Source organism: Macaca nemestrina, chromosome 4 (assembly GCF_043159975.1).
Source record: "Macaca nemestrina isolate mMacNem1 chromosome 4, mMacNem.hap1, whole genome shotgun sequence".
NCBI classification, from domain to species: Eukaryota; Metazoa; Chordata; class Mammalia; order Primates; family Cercopithecidae; genus Macaca; species Macaca nemestrina.
In genome coordinates, this window is record NC_092128.1 from 155,376,083 (window position 1) to 155,390,852 (window position 14,770).

General features: G+C 59.0%; 1 protein-coding gene and 1 long non-coding RNA gene across 8 annotated transcripts in view; one reads left to right on the forward strand and one right to left on the reverse strand.

Annotated features, from left to right (window-relative positions):
• The window catches only part of CHLSN (cholesin), a 143,008-nt gene that overhangs the window by 74,395 nt on the left and 53,843 nt on the right, over positions 1–14,770 (forward strand). The gene's annotated exons all lie outside the window — the stretch shown is intronic.
• On the reverse strand, positions 10,938–13,046 carry LOC139362966 (uncharacterized). The gene is made up of 3 exons (XR_011622643.1): positions 12,992–13,046; positions 11,557–12,351; positions 10,938–11,130 (listed from the first exon to the last, which is right to left on the reverse strand). It is a non-coding gene; the product is annotated as an uncharacterized lncRNA (long non-coding RNA).

Sequence of the window (14,770 nt, forward strand, 5' to 3'; positions counted from 1 at the left end):
GCTGTGGTCACTGAGCGCCTCTGATTTGCCGAGGGCCGTGTGCTGCCGTCCACGCTGCCTGGTTGTAGTTGATGCAGCCCTGTCCCCTGGGTTCCATTGTTGTGATTGTCCTTTTGTAGATGAGGAGATTGCAGTTTAGAAAGCACCTGTTGGAGAGGCCTGGCTGGTCCCTGGAGGGGAGGGAGGAACGTGCTTCTCGGTGGTGAGACACCCGCTGCCAGGTCCTGTGCTGTGGGACATGGAGAAGGGTGCAGGGTCAGGGGGCGTCACGGCTGTGGGGTCAGGGTCAGGGGACGTAACAGCAGCAGGGTACGGGGTCGGGGGTCACAGCAGCAGGGTGCGGGGTCGAGGGTCACAGCAGCAGGGTGCGGGGTCGGGGGGCATCATGGCAGCGGGGTGCGGGGTCGAGGGTCACAGCAGTGGGGTGCGGAGTTGGGAGGTGTCACTGCAGCGGGGTGTGGGGTCGAGGGTCACAGCAGTGGGGTGCAGGGTTGGGGGTGTCACGGCAGTGGGGTGCGGGGTTGGGGGCCGTCACGGCAGTGGGGTGCAGGGTTGGTGTCACGGCAGTGGGGTGCGGGGTCGAGGGTCACGGCAGTGGGGTGCGGGGTCGAGGGTCACGGCAGCGGGGTGTGGGGTTGGGGGCCGTCATGGCAGTGGGGTGCAGGGTTGGGGGCCGTCACGGCAGTGGGGTGCGGGGTTGGGGGGGTGTCACGGCAGTGGGTTGCGGGGTCGAGGGTCACGGCAGTGGGGTGCGAGGTCGAGAGTCATGGCAGTGGGGTGTGGGGTTGGGGGGCGTCACTGCAGTGGGGTGTGGGGTTGGGGGTGTCACGGCAGCGGGGTGCGGGGTTGGGGGGTGTCACGGCAGCGGGGTGCGGGGTTGGGGGGTGTCACGGCAGCGGGGTGCAGGGTCGAGGGTCACGGCAGTGGGGTGTGGGGTCGGGGGCTGTCACAGCAGTGGGGTACAGGGTTGGGGGTGTCACTGCAGTGGGGTGCAGGGTTGGGGTGTCACTGCAGTGGGGTGCAGGGTCGAGGGTCACGCAACGGGGTGTGGGGTCGAGGGTCGCGGCAGTGGGGTGTGGGGTTGAGGGTGTCACGGCAGCGGGGTGCAGGGTCGAGGGTCACGGCAGTGGGGTGCCAGGGTCGGGGGCTGTCACGGCAGTGGCGCCCTTGAACAGGCGACTTTCAAGGACTTTCTTCACTTTCTCCACGGAGCTTCTGTTTTCATGAGTACCAAATACCAGCCGGGAAAGGAAACCACAGTGAAAAAAGTGGCTCAAGGAGTTGTGAGAAAGTAAGAAAGCTCTATGATGTTGAGGAGCCGCAGGTCGATGCCACCGTGGTGGATTCCAGCGGGATTACGGGGTGGGAAGCAGAGCCTGAGGGCGGTGGGAGCTCAGCTGGGGTGCTGGAGGAGCCACCTGCGTGGGGGAATAGCTGCCGGCCACGGGTCTCCGAAAGGGGAGTGGAACGCGGTGAGGAGGGAGGGCAGTGTTGCTTGAAAGCTCTCTGCCGTTCCCTTCCGCTGGCCTTTGGTCATTGTATTTATTTTGAAATTCACAGCAATGGAGGGTGTAAGGTGCTTTCTGTGCAAAGCTGCAGAGTGGGAGAGAAACAGGCCAGAGGAGTACCTTCCTCTCGTGCTGCCCGTCCTGGTTTTCAGGACCTGGTGCTGATTGGTGGGCCCGGGACATTTCAGATCCTTCTAGAGACAGCAGAATGACAGTAAGGGAACATTGTAACAACTTTATGCCAACACTGGGCACGTTGCTTTAAGATACAGATTACCATGCTGACCCGAGAAGAACTCGAAGACTCCTTTAGTCCCATAACCGTTAAAGAAAGTGACTCCAGGCCGGGCGCGGTGGCTCACTTGAGGCCAGGAGTTCAAGACCAGCCCGGCCAACATGGTGAACCCCATCTCTACTAAAAATACAAAAATTAGCCGGGCGTGGCAGCACACGCCTGTAATCCCAGCTACTTGGGAGGCTGAGGCAGGAGAATCACCTGAACCCGGAAGCAGGGAGATTGCAGTGAGCCAAGATCGCACCACTGCACTCCAGCCTGGGCACGATGGAGTGAGACTCCATCTCAAAAAAAAAAAAAAGAAAAGAAAAGAAATTGACTCCATAATTAAAGCCCTTCTACAAGGAGGGCTGCAGGCCTGGCTGGCGGCACTGGTGTCACCCCTCAGACGTTTAGGGAAGCAGTAATCTCAGCCCACAGACTGTTGTGGAAAGCTCTGTGTCTCAGATGCGATGATCATAGCTTATTACGAAATGTGTTTAATCATATGCCTAAACGCACAAGCAGAACGCACAGCCCTTCCTTGACTGGACCCCATTTGACCCTGGAAATCCGAGGAGCGGTCGTGGTCCCACGAGTGTGCAGGGCCTGGCGGGGCCGACCTGTGTCTGAACCGCTGCGCGTGTACAAGAGCATTCATGAGCTTCGCTGCAGTCATACGTGCTTTGGACCTTTTCTGTGCCCTCCTCTGCACATGGGCTGCAGATAGGGGGTGGCGAGAGAAGGGCGGCAGAGGCACCGTGTGTGCTGACTGTGGGCAGCCGGGATGCTTACTGCTCCGGGATCATGAGGAGCTGGGGGTGCTCGATGCGCAAGGGAGGGTCCGGGTGTAGTCCGGGAATCAAGGCCATCTTGGATCCCCGCTTAGGGCCAGAGTCTAAGGTGTCTCCGGATGCCTTGTCCAGGGCTCTTCCGTCCTGAGCGCTGGGCCCCTGCCCGCTCCTCCCCTGTGTGGCTGGGTGACTGTTGGGTGCCGCTTGTCCAGAGCTGCTTGGCTCTGTCCTGCAGCCTCCCCACGTGTGCTGACCAGGCGCAGAGCCTGTGGCGCGGCCGTGCGGCCTGGGAGGTCCAGTCTTGGGTGCCGAAGCCCTCCTTCTAAGGTGTCCTAGGCTGGCTCCACTTAGGTGGGCGAGTCCCACGCGGGCAAGGCTGCCTACTGTACGTGGCGTCACCCGCAGGCACGCCACGCCAGCTTGTCCCATGCTGGTGACACCGAATGTGGTCACTTGGCTGAGGTGGGTGTGAATCATAGGACTTCCCTGGCACTGTGTCCTGTGGGGACGGCGCCCTCCCACCCAGTGCCTTTAGCGTCTCCTGAACCTGTTCCTGCCCGGGGGCTGTAGAAACAGCAGCTTCCATGAAGACTCACAGCAGCACTTCTCCTCCCTGTCCCCTTTCCTCCCTCCCGCCTGCTTTTCGGAGTGTCGCTGTGGACTCATCAGTTTTTGTGGGTTTTAATTTAATGTATTGTGTGGCCAGTGGGAGCCCCCCTGCTGCCCCCACCAGTGCCCAGGCCCACCTCACATCAGCTTTTCTCCAAGGAGCTCTGGTCCTCTCCGCGCACATGTGACTGCCAGTGCTACTGCCACAGAGCCCGGGGCCACAGCAGCTTCCTGTTTTACTGCTCCTCAGTGCCTCGTTTGTTGAAGTTTCTTTCAAAAAGAATTTTTAAGCCTATGTTATTGTACAGCTGCTTCTCACTTGCTTTTCTTGCCATCGCACCTGATCTGCTAACAATGTGTGGGAGGGTCATTAAAAGATTGACTTCAGTTTGATACCAGAAATGTTAGTGTGGCTTTGCCCCGAACGGCCACGGGGCCTCTGCGAGTGGAATCCAGTCTCATGGCCGCCCCATGGCTCCTGCTACCCTGGAGGCTGTTCAGTGAGGCTGGCTCTGGTGGTGCTGCATGTATGTGTGTGTGCACGTGTGTGTGCACAGGTGCGTGTGCAGGGAACTGCACCTGGGGACTGGGCTCTCCCCTGTGCCGATGTGAGAAACAAACTCACCTGTCCAAACCCGAAGAATGGACTCAGAGACCCGGAGAACAGTGGAAGTGAGACTTTTAATGACAGTGTTGCAAGATCGGGTGTCTGATGGGCAGGCACACCCAGCACGGTCACAACAAGCCATTTATCTCCTAGTGCGCAGGCCCCTCCCCCGGTTCCTCACAGGCTGAGTACTCTGAGGTCACAGTTTTCCTGAATGTCGCCTATTGGTTGCTGGGCAGGGGCCGTAGGTGTTTTTTAGGGTTTTCCTGCTGCATTTAGTTGCAGCCCACAATGCATTGCAATTCTAGTCAGCTCAGGGGCTTTTCAGGTATTTGACTTATGACCTAAGTAGCTGGGCAGGCTGATAAGAACAGAGAGAACAAGTTATGTTGCAGACTAGTAAAACTTTCATCATAGACTAAAATTTTTTGGTTCAGGTGAAGGCAACTAAGGGTTGGGGGGAAGACTGGGGAGGGGGAGGCCAACAAGTAGACATTGGCGACCCAGGCAGGGGCCTGGTACATCCTGTTTCTTCTGTAACTTGCTGACCTAAGCTGGTTCAAGGCATTGTGTCTTGGAAGTGGACCACTATTTACATTATTTCCTTCACCAAGGACTGATTTTGCAAAGCCGAGTTTGCGTGACTGTGGAGGGCCAGTGTCCACACCGGGCAGCGTCCGACTCGGCGCTGTTTCTTTTCTTTCTTTTCTTTTTTTTTGAGACGGAGTCTCGCTCTGTCACCCAGGCTGGAGTGCAGTGGCGCAATCTCGGCTCACTGCAAGCTCCACCTCCTGGGTTCATGCCATTCTCCTGCCTCAGCCTCCACTTGGCGCTGTTTCTCAGACTGATGTCCCAGGGACAGTCACAGACCCCTGGGGCTGTCCTGCTCCCTGCTGGGTGGCGGTGGCCAGAGGGATGTGCCTGAGGACTCTAGGTCTGAGGGGTGGTTTATCCAAGGTCATGGTCAGAGCCAGGAGTGACACCTGGATTCTGGCCTCCACGCCGGGGCTGCAGCATGAGTACCGCGAGGGGAAACTGGGGATGTGTGACACACTGTGGTGCTGAGGGGCTCTGTCCTGAGGAGCCGGTGGAGCCCTGAAGACAAAGCATCCGTGTCTCCAGGTTTTGCCCTCTGCTAAGGCAGGCACTCCAGGGACCCTTGAGCTCCACAGAGAAGCAGACCCCACTGGGACAAAAGCCAGGACCTTTATTTGGGGCCCTGGCATGTGCTGCAGCGTCCATGCCTGGCAGGGGCTCCGTGTTTGTGACTGAGCATGGCGGTGATTCTGCCAGAGGCAGGAAGCCTCCCTGGTGTGCACTCCAGCCTGTGTGAAGACTGTGCCCCAAACCCTCACCTCTGGGGTGCACTCCAGCCTCCACCAACAAACTGTGCCCCAAACCCTCGCCTCTGGGGTGCATTCCAGCCTCTGCCAGCAGACTGTGCCCCAAACCCTCACCTCTGGGGTGTATTCCAGCCTCCGCGGACAGACCGTGCCGCAAACCCTCACCCCCGGGCTGGAGGCTCAGGCTTAGGGACGGGCATCAGCCTCCCCAGCAGCCCCCTGGCCGACAGGGATGCAGTACCAAGGGTCTGGGGGCTGGTGGTCTGGGAGCCTTCGGGCATCCCATGGACAGACAGGCAGGAGGGCAGGTAGGTGGAGAGCAGGTAGAACCCCTCATCCCCACTTCCCTCCTCCAGCTTTGTCCATGTTGAGGTCTGGTCCTGGACTTCCCAAGGTACTGGAAGGAATGGCCTGGGACAGCGAGACAGTTTGTGGGGAAGGGAAGGGCTGTTGAGCAGGGCCCCCAGCCAGGAAACAGGCAGTGCCCTCCGCTCCCCTGTCCCTCAGCATGGCCTGGAGATGGCATCTGTGGGCTAAGATGGGCCCCGATTAGTCTGGCCCCAAATCTGGTAGGCTGCGTCCAGGCGGCGTGGGGGTACCCTAGGAGCCCTGCCAGATGCGCAGACACCTGCGGCCGCACCGTTGCTGCGTGTGTGATCACAGACATTTTCCCCATGCCGTCCCCTTCTGTGGGCCTGGGGAAATTCTGGGGCAGGGTTGGGCTTTCTGGGCCGGGACCCCACAGCGCCGTGGAGCTTGTTCAGGAACGGAACCGGCGCATTCTCCTTGTCCTCCAGCCGCTGGCTGCCGGCGAAAGCGGTGGCGGGAACTCACCCAGTCGTGTTGGCCTCATCCCACCTGTTGAGAGGCATCCGTGCCGGCCGCGCAGGGCTCCCTGTGGCCCCCGCGCTCTGGCTCCTCGGCGGGGCCCCTGCTCTCCTGGTGGGGCCCTGAAAGTGCCGGCGCCCCGACGGCCACTGGAGGGAGCTCCAGAACCGAGCCTGCCCTTGAGGCTGGAAACCGCGTCTGGCCCTGGAGCTGCGTTTGGATCGCGGCGTGTTGAAAGCACCCGCACCTGAAATCCTACTGCATGTCCTGAAAAGGCGCCCGCACCTGAAACCTTACTGCATGTCCTGAAAAGAAACTCCGCCTGGGTGTTTTAAATGTCCCTGCCCCTTTCCCCATGAGATGCTGAGCCGTGATCCGCGCTCGGGAAGCGCACAGATCTCCTGTGTCCACCCTGGAGTGTTGACAGGTGCAGCCGAGCTGTGCTGCCAGGGCCTCGGCAAGGGAAACCGCCTCTGTCGCTCCTAAAGTCCCCTTGCCTCTTCCCGGTCCACGCCCTCCCAGACCCGGCCCTTGTTGCCACTGTGTTGCTGCTGAGTTGGGTTCCCCGCTCCAGAACCACTGAGGAGGCTCCAGTAGTTTGCACGTGGTCGCGTCTAGCCCTGTCCACGCAGCTCCATGTTTCTGAGGTTCACCCTGTTGCCATGCCTGTCCCCGGTCGGTCCATTTCGCTGACCAGCAGCATTCCTTCCATGCACAGCCCACATCTGTTTCTCTGTCCACCTGCTGATGGGCAGTTGGGTCGTTTTTCAGTGTTGGGCTCTTACGAGCAAAGCTGCCGTGAACATTTGTATACAGGTGCTTGTGTGGACTTCTGTTCCCATTTTCTTGGGTAAATGTCTGGAATTGGGACAGCGGGGACAGATATTAACTGTGTTTAATTTTGGAAGTGGTTGCCAAGTGGGGTACGTTTTACCCTCTTCCCACCACCTCAGCTGCACACTTAGTGTATGCCAGTTGGCTGGAGCTGGGCAGAAAGCCAGCCCGTCCAACCCTGGGTCTGGAGAGGGGCCCCAAGGGGTGCCCTGGTCCCTAGAACAGGATGGGGCTGTGTGGTTCCTCCTGCCCAGGGCCTTGTGGTTTCTCAGACTGGTGATGGGAAGAACCTTCATGCCCCAAGGGGCTCTGCAGAAAGCATCCTGTGATGAATAGGGTTGGACAACGGGGGATGCTGTCTTCTCTTTAGAAGTGTTAAGTGTGTGTGGCACAGCTTGAATGTCCTGCAGAAAAGAATCGGATGCTGCTCGCTTGCCCTCCCAGGGCCTTTCGTGCACCCTGAGTGTGGGGTGGGCTAGGGCTTCTGGAGCCCTGGAGCCTGGCAGCAGAAGCTGCTCACTGCTGTGGGACCCTCTGGGTTTCAGTCTCCCTCGTGTCCATGGGGTGTTCCCCAGGGTCCCTGTTGGCCCCACACCCGACAGTCTGGGGCCAGGCAACTAGGCTGAGGGAGGAGTCCCTGCACCACACTAGTTTGGGTGGGCACAGGGCTGGCTCTGGAGATGCAGCCTTTGCCTGCCGGTGCCTTTCAGGGTGACACTTGAGCTTTGAGCTTTAGTTCTCCTGTGTGAGGTCAGCTCAGGATTCCCTCCCTTCCCCTCGGGAGTCAGGGTGTTGCGTTTAGGCACTGAGGGAAGCTCAGGGTCTGGGTCTGGAACCTGTCCGTGCCCCTGCTCCCCACTGCTGTTCCTTCAGCCCTCCCTCTCCATGTCTCCTGCTGGGGCAGCCTCCCTATGCAGCATCCCCTCAGAGTCCCTGGAGCAAGGTAAGCCTTGTCTCCCTCCAGAGCCACCATCTGCTTCCAGAGTGAAGCCATTGTGCATCTTTCCAGGGCCTGTTCCATGGCTACTGAGGGCCTGGTCTCCCCGTCTTCAAGTCACAGCCCATTAGGGCTGGGAAGGCACTCAGGCCACGTGCATCCCTTCAGCAGCGTCTGGTGTGTGTGCGTGCCTGTTTGCATATGTATGCGCATGTGTGTGTGTTTGCTTGCATACGTATACATATGTGTGTGTGCTTGCATAAGTATGCATATGTGTGTGTGCTTGCATATGTGTACATATGTGTGTGTGCGTGCTTGCATGTGTGTGCATGTGTGTGCACTTGCATGTGTGTTTGCATATGTATGCATATGTGCGTGCTTGCATATGTGTGTGCGTGCTTGCATACGTATGCATTTGTGTGTGCATGTTTGCATATGTGTGCATGTGTGTGTGCTTGCATGTGTGTGTGTGTGCATGCTTGCATATGTGTGCATATGTGTTTGCATATGTGTGTGCTTGCATATGTATGCGTGTGTGCATATGCATGTGTGTGTGCTTGAATATTGTATGTGTGTGTAAATGTTTGTGCATATGTGTATGTGCTTGTGTGTGTGTGTGTGCTTGTTGCATACGTATGCACATGTGTGCAGCAGGTGCTAGGGCACAGGGGGTCCCTGCCATAGAGCCTGGCATGCCTGCCACCTCAGCTCACAAAAGCCTCTTCAGCATCCAGCCATGAGGGTGTCCCCCTGAGAATCCTACCCTAGCTCACGTGGATTGAGGCCCTCCAGGTGCCCGGTCTCTGCTCAGCACTTTCCAGGAGTTATCCACGTGATTTTCACGGCGGGGGTTGGGGTGGGGGGAGGTGGGGAGTAAGCAGGAGCTGCCGGGAGCCTGAGGCCACCCAGTGTGTGCAGAGCCAGGCCCTGGCAGTGGGCAGAGGGAGCCTGAGGCCACTTGGTGCGTGCAGAGCCAGGCCCTAGTGGGAGGGGTGGGCAGAGGGAGCCTGAGGCCACCCAGTGCCTGCAGAGCCAAGCGCTGGCGGGAGGGGTGAGCAGAGGGGCAGTAGCATCTCCAGTCCATCTCCAGGTCAGGCCACGAATGCAGCTACGCCTGAACACGAGGCTGGAGTGGGCACGGTGTTCAGGGCTGGTACCTGCTGCTGCTTCCAGAAACAAAAGGTGACACCTTGTCCGCAGGGGGTTCCCACGGCCCTTCCTTGCTGCCACAGAGCCCTCGGAGGACTCGGGCGGCCCTGGCACTGTGTCAGGTCTCCCACCCTGCAGCCGACACATGTGAAGCCTCTTCCGGTCACGGTGTTCCCAGGGAGGAGACAGACACGTGTGTGTGTGTGTGTGTGCGCTTGCATATGTGTGCACGCCTGCACTCGTGTGTGTGTGTGTGTGTGTGTGTGTGTGTGTGTGTGTGCTGCCTGAGGCACACACATCTGTCTAAGGTTGGAGATGTTGAAGTGACTCCCTCCCCTCAGAAGCTGCCAGTTTTGAGTGTGGCCAGTACTCCCCTGCCCCCCGCCTCTCCAGAGAGAAGAGCAGGCTGTTTTCCGAGGCATCTTCCATCTTCCAGGCAGGGACTTGTGGAGCTGTGACTTCTCTGTGGTGTGGTAGAGCTTGTCCTCCTTTGGAAAGGGAACAGCATGGGTACAGGGGTACAGTTAGGTTAAGGAGCCTCATGGCAAGGGCCCACATTCAGAGCAAAGCAGGAAGGACCTTACATCACTTAGAAACGTGGGCAGAATCCCTAAAGAGACGCTTTGTTGAGAGAGGCCAAGACCTCGTTAAGACGGGAAATGCCTTAATCCTCCCCTGGCTTGGCATAAAATACCAGAGACACATTGCACCAAGGGCAGGTGAGGACGTGAAGCCACGGGGTGGCGGCCGGGAGAAGCAACTTGGTGAGTGTGCACAGCTGAGGCTGTGTCTGCTTGAGGAGTGCCCCACGCAGGGGCCTGTGGTGGGTGCTGGGAGACACAGCAAAACAGTACCGCTCCGTGCACGAATGCCTGAAGTTGGAAACAGTCCCCATGTTTGTCAGCAGCAGAGTGGACAAATGAATTGTGGTGCCCAGAACCCGCAGGACATGGGACACGGGAAAATGACGCACACCCCAGGAGCAGCAAGGAAGCCCGTTTCTCAGGAGCACGCGCTCAGTCACAGAGTGAGGAAGAGAGCCAAGAGTGAGGAAGAGAGCCAAGGCAGTGAGCAGAGGGAAAGCCAGGGGCTTGCTTACGTTGCCACACCGGCCGCCAGCCCCTGCCCAGCCCTTGTCCCAGCTTCAGGATGCCTCCCATCTGCATCCAAAGCTTTGCTGTTTGGGGAGAGCATTGTGTGGAAGCCCCAGATGTGGCCGGGCTCAGCTGGCAGCGTCACAGCTATGTTCCTCTTGTGGTCCCCCAGCAAGTCAAGGTGGCTGAACAGGATGGGGCTTGGGTCTGTGAGCGATGCTCAGCAGACACAGGATGGAGGAGCCCAGAGAGAATGGAGGGGGCGGGTCAGGTTCGTTCACATGCTCAGGCTCGGGAAAGCCAGGCAGGCCCAGAGCGATTCTTTAAGGGTTAGGGTTCAGATTAGGGTGTTTAGGGTTACGGTGGTTAGGAGGTTAGGGATAGGGTGTTTAGGGTGAGGTTTAGGTGGGTTAGGGGTAGGGCTAGGGATAGGGTTAGTATTAAGTATTATGACATACAATTCGAGGGGAAATAACCAATTTTATGGTACTTTCTGTTAGGATTACCATTCCTGCTTTCCCTCTGTTGCATGCTGTGTATGAAAGAAGACGTGTGTAGATTTCCCGATCTCTCTGCCACAACTCACAATAGATCCAGCTTCTTACAATAAGTCTTACACCTTTAATGAAGTGAATCCACAACTAAACTCCCTTTCTGGTATCTTAATTAAAGAAACAGGGCAAGGCTTTCTTGTGGATAAACAAAAATAAGATGAATGATTTTTGAACTATAGTAGTCAAATCTATTAGAGTATAGATTTTTGAACTATAGTAGTTTGCGAGAGGTGTCTCGCAAACTGAGGAAGAATTGAGGAGTTGGGCAGACAGATGCCTGGAAGAACTGGGGAGTTGGGGAGATGGCTGCCTGGAAGAATTGGAGAGTTGGGGAGACGGCTGCCTGGAATAACTGGGGAGTTGGGCAGACGACAACCTTGACTTTTTCAAGTAGCTCCTTTTTCTCCCCTGAGTGACTCAAGTTCTCATGTTCTGTGTGTGATGAGGTGAAGACTTTGGGAATCGCTCAGGGGCGGCAGGAGGCTCAGGAGGTGCCAAATCTTCCCAGTTGAAGGCAACACGGAATATAGATGAGCAGGTATCTCAGGAAAAGTCAGCGACGCAGCTTCTGGGAAGCAGCCACAGAGACTGGCGGGGACCTGGGGATGAGGACGGAGGCCTCAGTGCATAGTGGACGGTCTTGGGCCACAGAGGCTGGCGGGGGCCTGGGGATGAGGAGGGGACTTGCTGGGTAGGGGGTTGGGGGAGGCCATGGTGCACAGTGAAGGGTCTTAGGTAGCAGGGGAGGGTCTGCGCTGGAGGCACATGCCTGCCTTGCGGGGGCCCACCAGAAACAGCTGACCAGGCAGCAGGGTGTCGCCGGGGCCCTCCACAGGGCCACCCAGCAGGGTAGGGTGAGGGGTATTGAATGCAGGCCAGTCCCCCCAACAGACCCACAGAAATGAGCCAGTTTGCACCCAAAGCCACTGAGAAATTGAAATAGTGATTTGAGGCCCTTCCTGCCTTTGGAGAGGACAGTTGGATGGGGTAATTCCCAGACAGAGGTAGCCCAGTGCCGCCCTCACCTGTGTGTGGGGTCTGCCCCTTTCCCAGGAGCTCAGCCTGGAGCCAAGGGGGCTGGAAAGTATCAGCCAGGAAGAGGGTCTCCTGGTTCAAGCCTGGACACCCCACCCTGCAGAGCTGGGCTGCAGGGGGAGGAGGGTTGGGGTGACAGCACCAGCCGCTGGGCAGGGTTCTGTGGGGTTGTGTGATCATTTCCTCATCAGATGCCAGGGTTTCCACGCAGGCATGGAGATGGGAAGCCCAGGACCATCAGAGACGTGGCCCTTCAACCAGCTCTGGCTCCAGTGGGAGTGGGAGGGAGGTCAGGCCTGCAGCTCTAAAGGTTCACATGAGATCCTGGCGCACCTGAAAATAGAACACTGACAGAAACAGCTCAGAAAACTGTTCTCTAATCCCAGAGCTTAGGAGCCCGTCTGGCGGGTCTGAGCTCCTGGCAGGAGCCATCCAGAGCCGCGTTCTCAGGAGGCCGACTCTGACCTGCTTGCAGCACCCGATGAATAATGCCAGTGACCTCGTGACTGAATTCCCAGGAGACTGGGACCACAGCGTGACATCCCCACGTTGATGGCTGCAAGGTGGGGCTCCCCCAACCCCACCCCCACTGTCCCTGAGGCCGAGCTTATGCAGAATTCCAGCGCATTCAGGCTATGTGGCGGAAGTGTGCCACAGAACCCCGGGGCGCGGGTCAGCTCTCACAGCCACATCAGCACGTCTTCAGAAGGAGTGGGGTCCGCATGGACATGAAGCCCTCACAGCCCTTCAGGTCAGGGATCACTGCCCAGTGAATTTGCTGCCACCTGCGGGGAACATCTTCCTGTTTTCAGAGCTTTCTGGGCTTTAGAATTGGGGGTAGGGGATTGCAGGCCTATACTTTAATCCCAGAAAATCGGGGAGAGGCGAACAGATGGTGTGGAGGAATGGGGGCTTTTCTCGCGGACATATTTTAAAGTAGATGTTTTACAAAATCCCAGTGAGTGGAAGGTCCAGAGGGAGGCTGATGAGGAACAATTGCCCCTCACTACAGACCCGCCTCACTGCAGACCTGCCTCACTACAGACCCGCCCTACTAAGGCCCGCCCCACTACAGACCTGCCCCACTACAGACCCGCCTCACTAAGACCCGCCCCACTACAGACCCACCTAAGACCCGCCCCACCACGGACCCTCCCCACTACGGACCCGCCTCACTAAGACCCGCCCCACCACAGACCCGCCTCACTAAGACCCGCCTCACCACGGACCTGCCTCACTAAGACTCACCCCACCACAGACCCGCCCCGACACAGACCCGCCTCACCACAGACCCGCCTCACTAAGACCCGCCCCACCACGGACCTGCCTTATTAACATCCGCCTCACCACAGACCTGCCTCACCACAGACCCGCCTCACCACAGACACGCCCCACACAGACCCGCCCCACTAAGACCCACCTCACCACAGACGCGCCTCACTAAGACCGCCGCACTAAGAGCCGCCCCACCACAGACCCGCCTCACTAAGATCCGCCTCACAACAGACCCGCCTAAGACCCGCCCCACCACAGACCCGCCTCACTAAGACCCGCCCCACCACAGACCCGCCTCACTAAGACCCGCCCCACCACAGACCCGCCTCACTAAGACCCGCCCCACCACAGACCCGCCTCACTAAGACCCGCCCCACCACAGACCCGCCTCACTAAGACCCGCCCCACCACAGACCCGCCTCACTAAGACCCGCCCCACCACAGACCCGCCTCACTAAGACCCGCCCCACCACAGACCCGCCTCACTAAGACCCGCCCCACCACAGACCCGCCTCTCTAAGACCCGCCCCACCACAGACCCGCCTCACTAAGACCCGCCTCACCACAGACCCGCCCCACCAACACCCGCCACACCACAGACCCGCCTCTCTAAGACCCGCCTCACCACAGACCCGCCACACCTCAGACCCGCCTAAGATCCGCCTCGCCACAGACCGGCCTTACTAAGATCCGCCTCACCACAGACCCGCCTCACCACAGACCCGCCTCACTAAGACCCGCCTCACCACAGACCCGCCCCACCAACACCCGCCACACCACAGACCCGCCTCTCTAAGACCCGCCTCACCACAGACCCGCCACACCTCAGACCCGCCTAAGATCCGCCTCGCCACAGACCGGCCTTACTAAGATCCGCCTCACCACAGACCCGCCTCACTAAGACCCGCCTCACCACAGACCCGCCTCACTAAGACCTGCCTCACCACAGACCCGCCTCACTAAGACCCGCCTCACCACAGACCAGCCTTACTAAGACCCGCCCCACCATAGACCCGCCACTCCACAGACCCGCCTTACTAAGACACGCCCCACCACAGACCCGCCTCACTAAGACCCGCCTCACCACAGACCCGCCTCACTAAGACCCGCCTCACCACAGACCCGCCTCACTAAGACCCGCCTCACCACAGACCTGCCTCATTAAGACCCGCCTCACCACAGACCCGCCTCGCCAAGACCCGCCTCACCACAGACCCGCCCCACTACAGACCCGCCTCACTAAGACCCGCCTCACTAAGCCCTGCCCCACCACAGACCTGCCTCATTAAACCCGCCTCACTAAGACCCGCCTCACCACAGACCCGCCTCACTAAGACCCGCCCCACCACACACCTGCCTCACCACAGACCCGCCTCACTACAGACCCGCCTCACTACAGACCCGCCTCACTAAGACCCGCCTCACTAAGCCCTGCCCCACCACAGACCTGCCTCATTAAACCCGCCTCACTAAGACCCGCCTCACCACAGACCCGCCTCACTAAGACCCGCCCCACCACACACCTGCCTCACCACAGACCCGCCTCACTACAGACCCGCCTTACCACAGACCCGCCTCACCACGGACCCGCCTCACTAAGATCCGCCTCACTACAGACCCGCCTCACCACACCCCCGCCTCACCACACACCCACCCCACCACACACCTGCCTCAACACAGACCCGCCTCACTACACACCCACCTCACCACAGACCCGCCCCACCACACACCTGCCTCACCACAGACCCGCCCCACCACACACCTGCCTCACCACAGACCCGCCCCACCACACACCCGCCTCACCAGACCCGCCTCACTATATACCCGCCTCAGTACATACCCGCCCCACCACACACCCGCCTCACCACAGACCCACCTCACTACATACCCGCCCCACCACACACCTGCCTCACCACAGACCCGCCTCAC